Consider the following 17,599-nt stretch of genomic DNA (forward strand, 5'->3'; position numbering starts at 1 on the left):
CATGTGCCCAGACAGAAGTCGTCGCGACCACTGCTTACAAAGAAAACCAGGAAAGAACACAAGAAAGGGGAACCACAAAAAAATATTAAAAAAAAGAAAGAAGGAAATGAAGGGGAGAGAGAAAGAAAGAAAGCTCGTCTTTCGCTTCCTCGTTTGGGCGTTGAAGGACTGCGTTCGGTTCAGCGAGCGAGAAGAAGCCGACTTTTTTTTTTTTTTCCGGCATGTCTAGGAAACAACTCGGCGACTCGTTGTGTCTTCATTATTCATCTTCGTTCCGCTACTCGTGCCCACGACAAATTTCTTTTTGTCGCTTCGAGACCGGCGTGATGAACGGTGTTTGGAAAGACGAGACGTCCGGGGGACGCCTTCGAAAGGAGACGCGGGGGTAACGCCACACGGAAAGGCTGGCGAAACCGAAAAGGCGCGCTGAAGTACTGTTACGTTTTTGTGTACGTAGCACTACCGTGCAGTGGTCGGGCCACGTGGGTCGGGCAGGAAACCGGAGCCGGAATTACGTAAGGAACGTGTTATGCGAAGTTGAGAAGAAGCATCTCTTTATAACGTAACTCGAGGTTCCCCCCCCCCCCCAACTGATATATGCATATTCAAGTACATGCAAATCGCAGGAACTCTCTATTCTTGCATTTGAGAGAGCAAACGTTACCGAATATCGGAAATGAAATTTCAATTTAGGTCCTCAAACATTGCTATCGCAAAAAATTTCGACAAAAGTATTTATTTGCTTAGTACAATACATGCAGTATAGATACATTATAAAGACACAGTCGGATGCGCCGAAAGACTAGAGCTATTACTAAACCCTCGTAAACATTGTAACGATTTTACGTAAACTATAAGCACACATATTTAATTTGTCCGCTTCAGATGCTCTACCATACGCTGGTTACAGAACTGCGATACCGGTTTTTTGGTGGAGACTCACCAATTTGCAAATCTGGCGTTTCAGTTATCTTTGAATTACAGATTTTTTTTCCGGGCCGAAATTTAAATTTGATTTCACATAGTCAGTAAAATTTCTCTTTCTCTCATAAACGAAACAAAGTTCACTGACATCGGTTCAGTGTTCGTGCAAGCAGAGAATTGTCTGCGTCTCACATGTTCTTGAACAGGGAACTCGAGGTGTGACCCCGGGCCAAGGCTTCGTCTTAAATAAATTAAACACCATTAAACTCGGTTCAGTGGAGACCACAATGATAGTAATATTGCCTCAAGCTCCGGTGTAAGGCTTAACTTAGGAGAAATGCTGACCTGGAACGTTCCCTATTTGCATATGCACCTGAAACACAGATATTTTAAGGCTTGGCGAGTAGCGAACATCCGAATGGAGACTTTAGCACTTAATACGAATGCAGATTTTTGGGGGGACTGTTGAAAACAAATGACTGATTTATATCCCAAATTAATACGCAGATGTATGCAAAAAGAGTCGCACAACAAGGAGTAGCCGAACTGTCAGGTGTGGAAGATACAACTTCCGAAAGGAAGGGATGTCACAATTCTGTCAGGTGTAACTATTGAGAGTTTAAACAGTGAAAAGCTAGCAACAATAGCAAAATAAAAAAGTGAGAAAGATGAGCTTGTAAAATTTGTGATAGCTTGCTCAGCCCTAGTGATGGAGGCAGATGCGTACCAACTATAGTGAACTACAATATATTCTAGCTCGCTATATTACTAACTAATATGGACATGTCCAGGGTTACGATCAGAACGCTCGCGTCTCCTATTGCAAGCCGACCTCCGTTTCAGTGTCCCAACCAACTATGACCGCTGGATACAAGGGATATTTAAAGTGGAAAAAATTAACCTAATATGGTCAACTTTCATAAATCGCATGCCACAACCAGAGTTTCGACAACGTTTCATTCCCAAGTTGTAAGTGTAATGCGAGGGCTTTATGTGACGTGTGAAATGTTTCAGCTTTAGTTCTTGCGTCTCTCGCATTCTAAAAATTCGGTAATCAGCACTTGTTGCGGAATTTTTGTGGATGTAAAACCGCGATTTCTATTACTTTGTCAAACTTTTGTATAGCTCATTTTTGTAAGACGTGTCACTGCGGAAATGAAGATTTCAAGTACGTAAATTGCAGAAGTGTGCTCATAAGCAAACGACCGAACCAACTAGAATAAGGTGTATAACAACGACAAAAAAATGAGCTAAAATACATAAGTTTTAGCGATTCATGGTCCTGAAATTTCGATTGAAGCCACTGCAAGTTCAGCTGAAGTTTGGAAAAATATAACGCGAAGCATATATTAAAACAAATGGCCAGGCTTAGCTTGGTTAAGCCAAGAATGCGTTGCATATTGCGCGAGTTGGGGCCCAGCTTTTCCTCCGGCTGTCGTGACGTCACGTCACGTGGTTGCGCTAAAGGTCAATGGTGGCTGCCCGGACGCGCCCAAGGGCTGAACTGAGTGATTGCAATATGCAACGCATAAAAATAGAAGCAACTTAATAACAAACATAGCAAACTTAAAAGAGAATAGACCCACATAAGAGACGCGCAGCAATGAACAATGGCTCATACCCTCGATGGTGGCTGCCCGGCCGCGCCCAAGGGCTGAACTGAGTGATTGTAATATGCAACGCATAAAAATCTAAAGTGCAAGTTCATAGCCGCTCTGAAATGCCTTACAAAACACGGATATGGCAGTTCTTTACATTTACATGCAGCTTAAAGCGAACGGCGTCCACATTCAGTCTCTGTCTCGATATTGATGAAGCCGCGCACTTGAAACAAACAAGTCCACGCACACATGCAAAAAAGAAAGAGAAAAAAAAGGGGGGGACGCACAAAGGACACGCCTACATCATGGTTCACCAACACGCCTATCAGAATGTATAAGGTAAATGAGTTTCTATCTTGAGTTGCCACTTTGGTAACGCGAGGTTCACAAAAGTTAAATTCAGGTAACTTCAATGCACTCAAGGGTCAAGCGTTACATGTCTGTGCGTCTGGTTCTGATGTCACATCGGGAGTATGCTTTACAACGAAAGCTGTCGCTAACTCGATCATTTCGTTTGGGTAATGGCGATGCTGTAAATTTGGCACTTCAACTTCATCGAAAAACGTTCAAATTCCGCTAGTCCATATGTATACGGTTCATCAAAAGCTTTTAAACCAAAGCCTCATTTACACTTCCTGTCAAACGCGACATATGCTTTTGTACAAGTTTGGTAGTGTCTTGCCCAATCGCACGTCATCTCCAAGATTCCTCTCAGTAATAGAACATTTGGAGACGGCAATACGGGAAGCTAAGAGCACAACGAAACGGCTGAACCAACCGAACATTCGCAAGGCGAAGCTTCGTAGACGAACCCTCCCGGATTGTCCCGCCAGTGGCTGCTGGGATGCTGCTGCTGTCTTACCGGATAGCTCGCACATAAACACTGCTCGTCTGCCCTCTTCTTACAATTGTGTCCCGTCTTGCCGCGAAGTTTGTATCAAATTTCACGAAAAGAACATAAAAAAAAGACACGTGACTGGAGTTGGGATCGAACCTGTCTTCCTGCACAAGAAACCGAAGCTCTAGTGATTCGGCAAGAATCTTTTTTCCTTCTTCCTTTATTAAACCGTTCGTCTACAATCCCACGCACATACTTCTCTCGTGCCAACGTCAGGTACGATTGCCGATCTTTCGTATGCGATTGCCGAATGCGTCACGTGACGCAACAAGCGAGCGTGAGAGCGCGTCCGCACACACGACGCATGCGCGAGAACTGGTTTACATCTGCCCACAGACCCAGCAATGAAACACGCTAATAACATGCAGTCAACCATATCTGTCTTTAGCGTCGTAATCTCTTCCGTACACATCTCTCACCACTCCTTTTTTTTTTTTTTTCCAGCGACAAACGTCAACCATCGCCTTCGTTAATCCCCGTGACGTCACTCCGCCGTCGCATGTTTCAAAGTTGTTAAAAATTAAAATTAAATTATGGGGTTTTACGTGCCAAAACCAGTTTCTGATTATGTGGCACGCCGTTGTGGAAGACTCCGGAAATTTCGACCACCTGGGGTTCTTTAACGTGCACCTAAATCTAAGTACACAGGTGTTTTTCGCATTTCGCCCCCACCGAAATACGGCCGCCGTGGCCGGGATTCAATCCGGCGACCTCGTGCTCAGCAGCCTAACACCATAGCCACTGAGCAACCACGGCGGGTTTCAAAGTTGTTGTTCGCATAAACTGCTCTCAGAATTTTCTGCACAGATTGTTAACGCTGCAATCCAATGAACACGAAGATTGCAGGACAGCGAAGTCGTCACCTGTGCGGTGCACCGACACAGACATCGCACGTGATTACACCTTGGGTTGGTAACAAATGGTTTCGTATGAATACGCGAGAAGAAACTGCAGGTCATATCACCATAGCATGGTTCCCGGCCCACATGGACGATGCAACTAACCGAGCGGGTTGCAACCCTAACGAGCGGGCCAACTGCCTGGCGCGTGAATTCACGAACCGCGCCAGAGCTAGCGGTCCGGTTCTCCCGCAGGATTTCCCTTCAAAGATAAACTTACAACCTTTCACGAAATTACGTCACATTACAGACACAGCAGGAGAAAATTCCCTCCCCCAAGTCCGAAACTGAACAGGGCTCAGGCTGTTACTTTCAGGCTTTTACAAACGAGATCGTACCTCACTCCGAGAGCGCTTAGTTGGATAGACCCAAACTTTCCTCAATCGTGCTCCAAATGCGGTCACGCGTGCTGCTCCTTCGACCACATGCTCTGGCTGTGCCCGTACAACGCGGGCTCCGACTTTCATAACAAGTCCAAGTGGGACGCCTTGCTGAGGAGCTCGGATTTCCCAAGCCAACTACAGGCCGTCCAGAGGGCCCGCGACGTCGCGGAGAGTCACCATCTCCCTGTCCCGTCGTGGGCGGAGCCACCAACTTGATCGAGGAGCCTTCGGTTCCCCCCAATCAAGTTCCTCAGGACAATCCAATAAAGTTCTTGTCACTGTCACTGTCACTGGGTTGGACATGATGACAGTGAAGACAGTCCGACGCGTCGCATATTGTAGCATCTAACTAACCGCTTAATTAACCCTCATCCCATACGCCTGTATGTTTTGAGGCATTAACCCTCGCATTAAAAAAAATAATAATAAATTAACCACTTCCCGAAAGCTTTGCTTCACACAGATTGCAACATGTATGTACTCCTCAGAGCAAATGTATGCGCGGACCATGGACCATGAAGTCGGCTTTCTTCACCGCCTAATAATGTAACTTGAAACTGAAGGCTGCCGTCAAAACTTGACATTGGAAACATTTCCACGCACTCGTCAATTTCCGTTTGCGCGTCCGAATTACGAATAAATTCGTATTTTTCGGAGAGCTTGTGGCTCGTGTATACTTGTTGCTTAACGGAGGCACACCCGGCGACAAAATATTGTGGGGCACGAGATCTGAGAAAGATAAAAAAAAAAGAATGCTGAATATCTCCGCCATCTCACAACGCAGTCTGGTATTTGCGGGCCTCGACTAGAATGTGCTAACAACGTTGTCGCATACGGTTTTACTGGATACTGCCTACAGGCTGCTCGGGAATTGAACGTTTTCGTAGGTCCCGTGGTCCGTAAACTTTCGTCGCCGGGTGTACGTTTGGATCCGCATAACTTTTCTTTTTCTTCTTCTTTTTTGTATTTTCCACGCGTGCGTTGGAATCGTCGCCTCGCGTGATTCGCATTTCATCGATTTCTTGCATCGGCACGCTACCGTGCGAACTCGCACACGCCCAGTGTTCCACTTAGATCGGTGTCACTACCCAAACGGCGGGTCGTGACCCCCAAATGGATCACGAGCCCATCACCAATGACGTCAGTGCCTCTTGCCAACCTTTGACATCATGCGAGCTTTAAACTATCTACTTCCCTCTTCCCACTCCTTCCGTTTATCGCAGCGAGACTAATAAGTTTTGCCTGGGAGGTCAACCAAAAAATGCTATCGCATGTAAAGTGCGGGCCTCAAGGGCTAAACGACATCCGTCTCATTAAAATAGATGATTAAATCAATTCTTGTTAAAGAACATGAACAAGCACTTTTGGATCGAATCCCGGCCATGGCGGCCGCATTTCGATGGGGGCGAAATGCGAAAACACCCGTGTATTTAGATTTAGGTGCACGTTAAAGAACCTCAGGTGGTCAAAATTTCCGGAGTCCTCCACTATGGCGTGCCTCATAATCAGAAAGTGGTTTTGGCACTTAAAAGCCTATAATTTAATTTTTAATGCTGTGGTTTTGTCTTTTAGGTGAATGGAAATGTAAATGCACCCACGTCATTGAAAAAAAAAAAGAATTTAAAAGAGCAGGTTAGGTAATACTGAAAGGGACCTGTACAAACACTTTTGGTAGATCTCTCTTTCTGCTGCAGTTTCGTCTTTTAGGTGAATTAAAATGCAAATGTATCCATGTCATTGAAAAAAAGGATATTAAAAAAAAAGTAGGTTTGGTAATGCTAAAAGGGGTCACGTATACTGGAAAAGTTTGAGAACCACTGACTTAGATGGTTCGCATTTCAGTACTTGTTTGCCTTGGCAGACAGCGAGCTCTCTAGCTTTACTAGCGCTGCACGGCACTCACGCGAAGAAAGCTAGCACACGCAGCGGTGCTCCACCTTTCGGAGATGGCAAGAGAAACGAGGCAAAACGAGGCGAAAAGAAACAGACGACTCCAAAGCGGCCGCGGGGGCGGTGGATAAGTAATTGCGTGCAGCTTTTCGAAACAATGAAAGAATGCACACGCACGGGCGGCTCGGCTGGATTCTCAACACGTGGCGTGAGCCACCCTCCCTCTCTCCCGCCGACGCCATCTTTCCCGGTATTATTTATTTCCATACGGACGAACAGTTTCGGGTCGTTCGAGCCGAACGCGTTTGACAAATTAGGAAAAGAACGAGAAAACGGAGGGAAACGACAAAGATTCACGAAAAGCTCCGCGCGAAGAAAGGGGCCAGCCAAACATTGCGAAACAGATTTAAAAGAAAAAAAGAAACTAGTGAAGGAAAACAGGGGTTTTAGTTCGCGTTGCTTCGGTCGAAGAAAAAAGTGGGTCAAATTCATCGCTCGTTTGTCTACGTTCGTCTCGCGTATTGTTTACGTTCTAACCTTTCTTTCTTTCCTCTTCTTCTTGAGAACCCTGTCCGGTTCTGTCGGGCCGAAAACGTGCCGGACGTCGGCTTGCGTGACGCTGGTGGTTTTCCGGTGACGGCGCAGTAATTTCATCTTCCGCCTCGGTGCACGTGGAAGGCCAGCCAGAGCTTGCGTTCTCCGTTCGATTCTCTCCAGTGTGCGCATGTTCGCGCATGCGTGCGCAGGGGGGGGGGGGGGGGGTGTCTGTACGTGCGTGCACCTTTGTGCCAGCCCGCAGTGCTTAGGTGTGCGTGTGCGCGTGCTCGCTGCGTACAGGTCGCGCCCAGGCCGTGCACGTGAAGGCACGCGAAGAGCGTATAGAACGACGAGATAATTACCTGGCGTTCTGTACACTGCGTGAACCAGCACTTTGTCAGATTGTAACCTGTACTCGTAACGGGAGGTTTATGTATGTATGTATGTATGTATGTATGTATGTATGTATGTATGTATGTATGTATGTATGTATGTATGTATGTATGTATGTATGTATGTATGTATGTATGTATGTATGTATGTATGTATGTATGTATGTATGTATGTATGTATGTATGCATGTATGTATGTATGCATGCATGCATGTATGTATGTATGTATGTATGTATGTATGTATGTATGTATGTATGTATGTATGTATGTATGTATGTATGTATGTATGTATGCATGTATGTATGTATGTATGCATGTATGTATGTATGCATGTATGTATGTATGCATGTATGTATGTATGTATGTATGTATGCATGTATGCATGTATGTATGTATGTATGTATGTATGTATGTATGTATGTATGTATGTATGTATGTATGTATGTATGTATGTATGTATGTATGTATGTATGTATGTATGTATGTTAGGGGATAAGGGAACAAACGTGAATTAGTGACATCTTAATTGAAATCAAGAAAAAGAAATGGGCATGGACAGGGCATGTAATGAGGAGGGAAGATAACCGATGGTCATTAAGGGCTACGGACTGGATTCCAAGAGAAGGGAAGCGTAGCAGGGGCTGGCATAAAGTTAGGAGGGTGGATGAGATTAAGAATTTTGCAGCGACAACATGGCCACAATTAACACATGACCAGGGAAGTTGGAGACGTATGGGAGAGGCCTTTGCCCTGCAGTGGGCGTAGCCAGGCTGCTGCGGTTCTTCCTTGTTGTTCTTCCTTTTATTTTTTTAATTTGTTCAGCTTTTGCCCTGTCTGATTTGATAGCGCTAATATTATGGCGCATAAAAGCAGCCAATTGCTTCAACTTGTGAACTTTCAAATTCATAATTACTCACGTTGCTACGCTATTCTTCTGTTCTGATTCCTTTCGCAGCTGCTCTAATTGCGAAGTTTTCGAATCGAATACGAATATTCGACACATACGGGACCTGAATAATCAATCGACTACTTAGTATTTTTCTGCTCCTGGAAATAATAGTAAGATTACAAGTATAAAAAAGAAAGATAAAGAAATACGGTATCGGGTGAATGTTAGCCCCCAAAACCAACCTTATAGCCTTCAATATATTCAACTCTACTCGGAACTTCTTTCAACTGAGCAGTTCATAGATGAACAACAATAAAAGGTCACCACACTTCCCGGTTCGCCCTCATGCGAGCACTTGATGCGCCCGGTGAACCATATACAGTTTCTCCCGAAAATTCACTGAGCCGCACGCATATGCCTTTAGTAATGATCCAGCATCCAGTAATGATCCAGCAACAGTAAAACATTATAGTCAACGGCCATTCATATATTTGACATGTTTCATATTTCATTCTAATAAATTAAATATGGAATTCTCAAACAAAATACTTCCTTTAGAAACACAAATACTGGATTAGTGTTGGAAATCTCGAATGTTGGCACAACCGCATAGGATAGGCGTAGTCTTTCGACGTTGCTCAACGAAAACTCAATACCGTCGGCTTTGGATCGACGCATAGCTGTGGAGTGTTGTTACTGTACGCGAGGTTCAGGGTTCCATTGCCATGCATGGCGTCCGCGTCCTGTAGGAGATGTAATACAAACGACCTCGTATGCCGCAAGTTTTGTGTGGCCGATAATGAACCTCCGGTGGTTAAAACCGACGCGTAGCCTTTCACTACAGCGTTTCCCAAAGCCCCTTTGTGGTGGCAAAATCAATCAATCAATCAATCAATCAATCAATCAATCAATCAATCAATCAATCAATCAATCAATCAATCAATCAATCAATCAATGTTAGCTAGCAATTCCAGTGTGTGTGTGTGAAAACTTTTATTGTACTGAGGTCCGTACCGCATTTTCCCACGCTACCCATCATTTAGCAATGCGCTCGCACAACTCTTGCGTGTTTAGCAGCCAAATTTGCCCTTTGCTAACTCGATCCCCCGACGGCGTCTTGGTCAAGGTCAGTCGACGAGTGGTTTGCAGCGCTGAAGCTGGAACTCGGACAGAAAATGGGTTAATTAGCACCCGTTAATGAGCACTCCGCTCTGGCTCCCAGCCCCCGTATTTGGCTAATAAAAAACTGCGTGCCAGAATCAGTGGGCCGAGCGCGGCGGCACAACGTGCGTCCAGATCCGTTCTCCAGCGAGTTTCGTGCCACTGCTAGAGCGAAGAACCTGCAACCCACTGTGGAAGCTTCCCTGTCGTCTGTACGCGTACCTTGCCAGACGTACTTCTGGAAAATAGCGCGAAGAACCTGCAACCCACATGTGGAAGCTTCCCTGTCGTCTGCACGCGTACTTTGCCAGACGTACTTCTGGAAAACCCTGCGAAAACAGAAGGGCAACGTAAAATATGGCGCCGACCGAGTAGTGCACGACCGAGCGGCGAACGCCCACCTCCCCCCAACGCGGGGTGCCTTGGCGGTGTTGTGACGACCTTGACATTGGCACTTTATCGTCACCTTGCCTCGCCTCTCTGGAGGGCCTTGCAGGGCCGGTTGCGTAATGGAAACCGTTCGGTCTCTCGCCTCTCAGTCGAGGGGGGAGGAAGACACAGGGAAGGAGGGGAGGGGGGCGTAGGAGGCAGACCTTCACCGCGAAACCACTCCGGGAACTCGTAAATCTTTCTTCTTCTCCTGCGCTAACCATTGCGCAACTGCACCCCTTCCGACACTGTAGCGGATCTTCTTCAAGACGCGCATCCATCACCGCCAACGACGTCTCCTCTCGACCTCAGCACTGGTGGGACCTCCAGTGAGATCTCGACTGGGGTGTTTCTTCCGTTTTTAGTGGTGCTCATAAATAAATAAATAAATAAATAAATAAATAAATAAATAAATAAAAAAATGGCTGTGGCTTAGGTAAGGTTAAGCCCAGGATGCGAAGCATACTAGCCTTTATTTTAGTTGTTGAACCACTGTTTAGCCTGGTGAACTGCTGTTGCTTGGCTATATTTGGTTCGGCTAGACGAAGAAACAACTCATGCATTACTTCTTCGCCTTCAAGAGTGGAACGCGACAGCGTTCCCGTCGACCCGCCAAGGGGTGTAAGACAATGGGCTACAGGGCAGCGACTACGCGCCCCGCATTGGACGCGGTGAGCGTCGAGCAAAGCAGCGTTCGGCGCGGCAACGAAATGTGCGCCTGAGCAAGAGACGCACGCCTTAGAAACAGCGCGTTTCTAAGGCAACACCGCATTCACTAGAGGCGCTTTTGTACCGCTTTGAAGCGTTGTACTCGTGGCTCAGTGGTAGCGTCTCCGTCCCACACTCCGGAGACCCTGGTTCGATTCCCACCCAGCCCGTCTTGCAAGAGTTGAGCCAAAGCCACTTCTCCTCTGTCGTGACGTCACGGTGTCACGTGATTTCATGGTCACCGCCGCGCCTGAGGAGCTGGGTTGAGCCCTCGTAATATGCTTCGCATAATAAATAAATAAATAAATAAATAATGTTTCAGCGCTTTTAGCGCACCTCATCGTTTTCATCTGTACATGATCAGCATCATGCCAGACCTTCGTGGCGGGCGCTATACGTGGTCGGGCCTAATAAAAGCGTTCGGTCTGGCTCCGTTATATATATATATATATATATATATATATATATATATATATATATATATATATATATATATATCTGAGAAACGTTAAGGTTATGAGGCCCCATCACACTGGCACAGCCAACTACAGTGTATCCCATTCATTCCTTCAGTTGCAAATGACGGCGCACTGCCAATTAAACGTGTCGAAGTTACTTAGTTACTTAATTTTATACGGAGCCGCTGCAGACTAGGCTGAAAACAGGGCAATAGGGTAGTTGTACATTTTATAGTTAATGTAGTCAGTACTCATCATTACGTAGAAATTACATATCGATTTCAAACACAGTCACCCTCGGCGCACCCATTTCTTTTTTTCTATCAAAAGAACTGGCGGTCTGTTATCTCTAGAAAAAGAAATGGGAGTCCCGGGATCCGACAGTTTCTAATTTTGGGACTTATACTGCGTACTAGGATTTCGCATGCACTTTTATGTAAAGCTGATATCGTGCACGAATAAACTTGAAACATGAAGCTGACTGGTTCAAATCACATGAACAAGCTGTTTCATTGGCTGCAAGCATTACGAGAAAGAAAGAAAAAGAAAAGAAAAACGATTCCTTTATCACCGCTAACGAGCGGAGTACGTTGTACATTATCGTAAAAAAAGAATATATATATATATATATATATATATATATATATATATATATATATATATATATATATATATACATATATATATATATATATATATATATATATATATATATATATATATATATATATATATATATATATATATATATATATATATATATATATATATATATATGGGCTTCTCTAGTAAATTACCGTTCTGCGATACCGTAAAAAACAGCGATTGTTACCGCGAGGTGGTTCTCGGTAAGCCAACAACGATGCAAAAAATAATTATAATAGAAACAAAATGGAGACAGACACGTGGTGACGCAGCAGTTCGCCGGGTCGTCATGGATTTCGAAGCCGCCTGCTCAGCCCTAGTTATACGTTTACTCGTAAAAATTAGCTATACGGCATTAAAAAACTGTGATGCCACATTGACGTCACATTCTATCACAGTCGCAGTGAATCCGTGACATCACACTGACGTAGCGACCCGATCGAGATTTCGACGCGAAGTTCGAATAATAGTACGCTGAGCACCACTTTCCTCTCAGATGTGCAACCTGTTAGTGCGACATGAACGAAATCAGCTCTTTTTTTTTTTTCAAGAACACGCTATCACTGATTCAGCGTTTGTCTTCAGTGTCTCTTTGAATGGCGTTACATTGGGTATGCGTTATTAGGGTATTGCAGGAGGTTTAATTTGCCCGCAACACAATGTTAGAAGTTCTTTCCTCGGCACCACTGGATAGAAATGGCAAAAAGAAATCGCATGCATTTAAACGTTTAAAACGTGTGAGGCCCCAGCTACACTCCGGGAGTGAACCATGACCGTGACTGACAGGGATATCCTCAAGAGACGCCTTGTCCATTACTTTGCACGCTGTCCTTCAGTAATTACCAAAATTAACTAGGAGGCGATTTCTTAACATATTCAGCACGGATATGACGTAAGATGCGCGCGTAACTGTGATAGTGTTATATAAAAACACATTACGAAATCCTCACAAAGCCCATTACGCGCCAGTTATGTAACTGAACGCTCCACTTACCGAATTATTGATTTAGGGAACAAGGTTTCCCCGTGAGATATCTGATTACTGCATATCGAGGGTTACGAAGAGCTCTTACATTCTTTATTGTTTCTTTTTGTAGAGGACGGGAGAGGGGTGGACAAAATTAACACAAAGTACTACAGAGTGCTCACTCAAGGCACCCCTTAAAGGGAACCCAAAACTGTTTGAATTACAGCGAGGACGACTTCAGCGAAACGTACGAACAAGTTAACTTCGTTGCGCCCTAGCCGTGACGATATGACGATGATAACGACGATGATGGTCCTTTAGCATGGTGTATACGTGTAGATACACATATCGACAGTCAAAGAACACATAAGAGCTGCCGCTGTTAAGATACACAAAAAAAATGTAAATAACTAGAACATGCCCCGAAAAAGGAAGTGTTAGTTAGTATATGTACCTAACCTATACACGCTGTCTCGAAAAACGCCTCTCCACGTTCCATATACGCTGTGGTCGTGTGTGTAAAAGCCTTGACATTGACTCGCACTCGTTTGTCTCCCGTTCGAGCGCGCTTTCTTCTTTTTTTCTTTTACGTCACAGCAGGTGCTTTTTTTTTTTTTCCTCCGCTTCGTCGCCGGTGGGCCTCGGCGTTTGTCCCAAAGAGTCGCAACTCGAACGCACACTTCTCACCTGGGCGTCTTTACCTATCCCTCTTCCCGCACCCACGCACACACACAGTTACCGGGGGTGTCGTTTTATTTTTAATTTACCGCCTCACTTATCTTTCTCCTCCCCTCTCAGTCTTTCGTATACCCCCTGATTTCGAAACCAGCATCCTCAACGTACTCGCCCCACTTACTATAACCGGGCTGTCGGTCCGGCTTCGAGTGGTGCGAGCGGTCAAAGAGGTTGTGAAAGCCGGTCCCCCTTCCGTCGCTGCACAGAGACGGGCCGGCTCGAAGCCACGCGCACGCAGTTTGTGCGCATGCGCATGCGTGCGTGTGTGTGTGCACAGACTGTGTGGCAACACTGCAGCAGACGACGCTCGGCCAAGGAGACCGTGAAAGTGAGCCCGCAACGCACTGTACACTGAAGTCGCAACCAGCCGCAGTGGCCTGCGCCCCCGAGTTTTAGCCTTTGCTTCAACCTTCGATCCGAACGTTTGTTTTCTTTTGCGGCTGTTCGTTGCCCGCTATTTGCATACGTCTCGGCTGTCTTTAGCAGGCGGCTGCCTGCAGAAGTGGGTTATCGCTGCGCGGTACAGGGAGCGCGTCGAGTTTGGCTAGTCCTTTGTTACACGCTTAGCCGGCTCACTAAATGAGTGCAGTGCGACGAGTGCTACACACGGAGCGGGCGTCAGCCAATTAGGACCGAAAGCAGAGGCTGTTTGTTACGGACAAGCGAGGAAGGGGTGAGGCTCGCCCATTATGAGCTATAAAAAATCTTGCCGCGATGAATGAAAAGTTACACTCGGTCGACATAGCGCGAAAGGGTGACGCGCGAAATCAGACGCGCGAAATACGGAGAAGCCCTTCTTCCAGTTCTCTCTCTCTCTTTTATTTGTTTCAAGTTGGCCGATCACGCGACCCGCAGGTTTTCGCAGCACTGCACCGAACTGGTGAGACGGTGCAGCAACTATAACTTCAAAGAACGGCGCGGTGACGAAAGACTTGAGGCAGGCGGCGAGGTTACTTTGTATGCTATCCCTTTATAGTTAGTCTGGCCGCTGTGCCTGCGCGGTAGTTTAGTGCAGCGTGATTGCTTCCTTTATGAGGACACGCCGCACGTGACCTGCGTTGTAATTGGAGCCCATGCAGGACCGACATTGCCGACAACAGAGGCCCTGCTCCTGGAAGTGTACATAAAGATAGGCTAATGATGATAATGATTACAAGTTCACCTCTCACACCCTGTTTTTCTCCTCTTCCCCTCTCCTCTGAGCATACTAGCAGGCCTAGCAAGCTAGATGACTATTGCCTCAGGCGGCTGACCTCTCTCTGTGCTTCCGCAATAAGTTCTTCGCTCTTATATTGGTATTATATTGGTCCCAATATCGGCATCATCATCATCATTAGACAATTTTACTTTCACTGAAGGATATGTGATATGCGGGATACGCAAAAGGAGGGGAAGCTTCACGTGCGCATCGCTAGATGGCGCAGTTTGTCCAGAGGAAAGCGTGAGGGAGGAGCTTGGCTGAAGTATACACGGCGCATACATGACGCGTTTAGGCGGTCGCGGTGCGTCGATACACTATTTGAATGCTAATCGCATTAACGTCGACAAGTCATTGTGAGATGGGCGCTACCCAAGGAGGGTTTGTTTCAAACCTCCTTACTGGAACTTTTTGATCTTCCCAAACATAACCTGCTATTTCTTATTCGTGGAAGATCGCTGCTGCATCTGTTGCCCGCTCTCTATGGTAACGACGGCGCAGAACTAGGGTCACAGAATTGTGCTTTGTGTCACATTTCTGCTTATGCTGAAGCTTACATATAAAAGACATAAGCGGCCAACAACGTTTCTTATTATGACTTGAAGCCCGTTAACATTGCTCAATAGATAAATAATATCTGAAGAAAGAAACGATGCAGATACCCGGTACATCAAACGAGGATGTGTAAGGTGTCAAGTACCTAACGCTGCCTTGGAAGATTTGGCTTGGCCAAAACTGACGCATATCACCATGAGAAATGGCAATTTGAAAGTAAACGTTCAGACTAGGGCCTGTATTTGAATAAAGTTCATTATCTCTCCCCCTCCTAAAACAACTACGGCGGACTCAACCATAGTTGAAACCTACGTGATTATAGCACGCAGGCTTCAGTGAAACTGTGCGGGCGACGGGATGGGCAAAAACTGACCGGACTGTGCGCTGACTTTTGATCGTGACCTCCCGGAGGCATTTAACGTGCGCCTAAATTTAAGTACGCAAGAGCTTTTGTCGTTCTTTTTTATTTCTGCCCGGACGGAATGAGGCCTCGGTAAGCGGGGACCGAACCCGCAACCTCGAACTCGGCAGCGCGACGCCATAGCCAGCTGGGCCACCGCGGCAGAGCGGTCGGTTCCCTATGGGCGACTACAATTGGCAACTGCATGGCTGGCGGATTTTGAACGAAGCGAAGCAGAGGTGACGATCGAGTCGCTGTATAAGTTATGCAGGTTTATTTGAACCACCTCAGTGTCTCTAACGCGCACTTAAATACCAATTCCGCTTCCAATTCCGCTTCCAATTCCGCATTCCGTTTCCAATTGGAATGCGACCGGGAATTGGGCCCACGAACACGTGCTCGGCAGCCAGGGCGACCATTGCCACAGGAACTGAGCCACCCCGGCGGATTTTCAAGCAAAGACAAACGCAAAAGAAAAGAAAGAAAGAAAGAAAGAAAGAAAGAAAGAAAGAAAGAAAGAAAGAAAGAAAGAAAGAAAGAAAGAAAGAAAGAAAGAAAGAAAGAAAGAGAGGTAGAGACCATGCATCACCAAAAAAGTGTAAGACAGCCGATTTGTCTCGCACTTGAGCAACCTGGCTGGCTCAAGTGCCAGCACACGTCGGGACCAGGTGGCGCGCTTCTTGCCTAACTAACCTGCGGCGCTCTTAAGAGCGACAGGTCCTATGGCACTGAAGATGAAGTGTGTAACGCGGGGCCAAACTACGATAGCTTTATGTTCTAATGCGCTCGAAACGTAGACGTTCTTCCTGCCTCGCGTGAGAACCTTTTTTTTTTTGGTGAATGCGTAAAGTGCACTTTGAATTTTGGGATCAGCGAAAAAAGAAAGCCAGAATGTACGGGTAAGCTTGCTGCCCGCTGCATTAAGTTATGCTGCACTGGGGCCCATGTGCTTTGGGAATGCCAACGCCACGTGGAACAAGGACAAAGAGGAAGGGGGAATACAACAGCGGAACCCTCTGAAGCGGGCGCCTCGCTGAGAGATGGCAAGCCGCCCTCCTCAGCGAGGCACCCGAAGACCAGGAGTGGGCCATCCAGCGGGCCAGGACCATTGCCGAGGATCTCGAAAGATCTTCCTCGGGCGATGGACCCCTGGCAGCCTAGCCCCGGGCACCAACATCAACAACCGTTGGACAAATAAAGTTTATTCCTATCCTATCCACTGGGGGTAAGCGTATCGAGTTAGGCCTGTTATACATAGGTGTTATCCTTAGACGGGAACAGCGCAGAAACAAGACGAAGTCAGGCGCAACGAAGACACACGCAGCGCCGTGGGCTTTATGATGATGATGATGATGACCCTTCGAAGCATGGCGCGTACCCACAATGGGAGATGTGCCAGGAATCGGGTGGTCGTGCGCGAGAATAAAGACTAATCAATGTTTAGTGTGCAATTCTGGAGTGAGAACAGATGAATGGACGATTACACTTAAAAGACAATAAACAGAAGGTTCATTGCATAGTCTTGCGTGCGCCTCACTTTGTCTTCGTCAGATTTTCGGGTGTGTTGATAAATTTCGCTATTGCAATAGTGAAACGCCAATAGCGAAGAGACCTGATACCCATTAAAAAAAAACAAAGGACAGCACCCTTTGGAGATTACGAGTATATATTGTCCCCCAACAATAATTTTCATCATTCTCGGGTACATTTCTTTTCATGAAACGCTGTGCCTGTGGTCCTGTCGCGGCAGAAACGGCAGGCACACGGATCAGCGTGACAGAGCGTTCCTGACAGGAAAGCTGCAAGCGCAGAACGTTATAAAGTAAGTGTGCGTAACGTTGAAAAACAAATTTACAATATCGGGTTTTACGGGCCGGAACGGCGATCTGATTATGAGACGCGCCATAGTGGAGGACACCGGGTTAACTT

General features: G+C 46.2%; 1 long non-coding RNA gene across 2 annotated transcripts in view; it reads right to left on the reverse strand.

Moving 5' to 3' along the window:
* The window catches only part of LOC135914558 (uncharacterized), a 110,544-nt gene that overhangs the window by 91,716 nt on the left and 1,229 nt on the right, over window positions 1–17,599 (reverse strand). Inside the window, exon 1 of one of the 2 annotated variants that reach the window (XR_010568340.1) lies at window positions 3,304–3,389. The exons of the other annotated variant lie outside the window; for it this stretch is intronic. This is a non-coding gene — a long non-coding RNA (uncharacterized lncRNA). Of the gene's footprint in view, window positions 1–3,303; window positions 3,390–17,599 lie in introns of those variants that run through there. 2 annotated transcript variants of the gene reach the window in all.

The sequence above is a fragment of the Dermacentor albipictus genome, chromosome 6, assembly GCF_038994185.2.
Source record: "Dermacentor albipictus isolate Rhodes 1998 colony chromosome 6, USDA_Dalb.pri_finalv2, whole genome shotgun sequence".
Lineage (NCBI taxonomy): Eukaryota > Metazoa > Arthropoda > Arachnida > Ixodida > Ixodidae > Dermacentor > Dermacentor albipictus.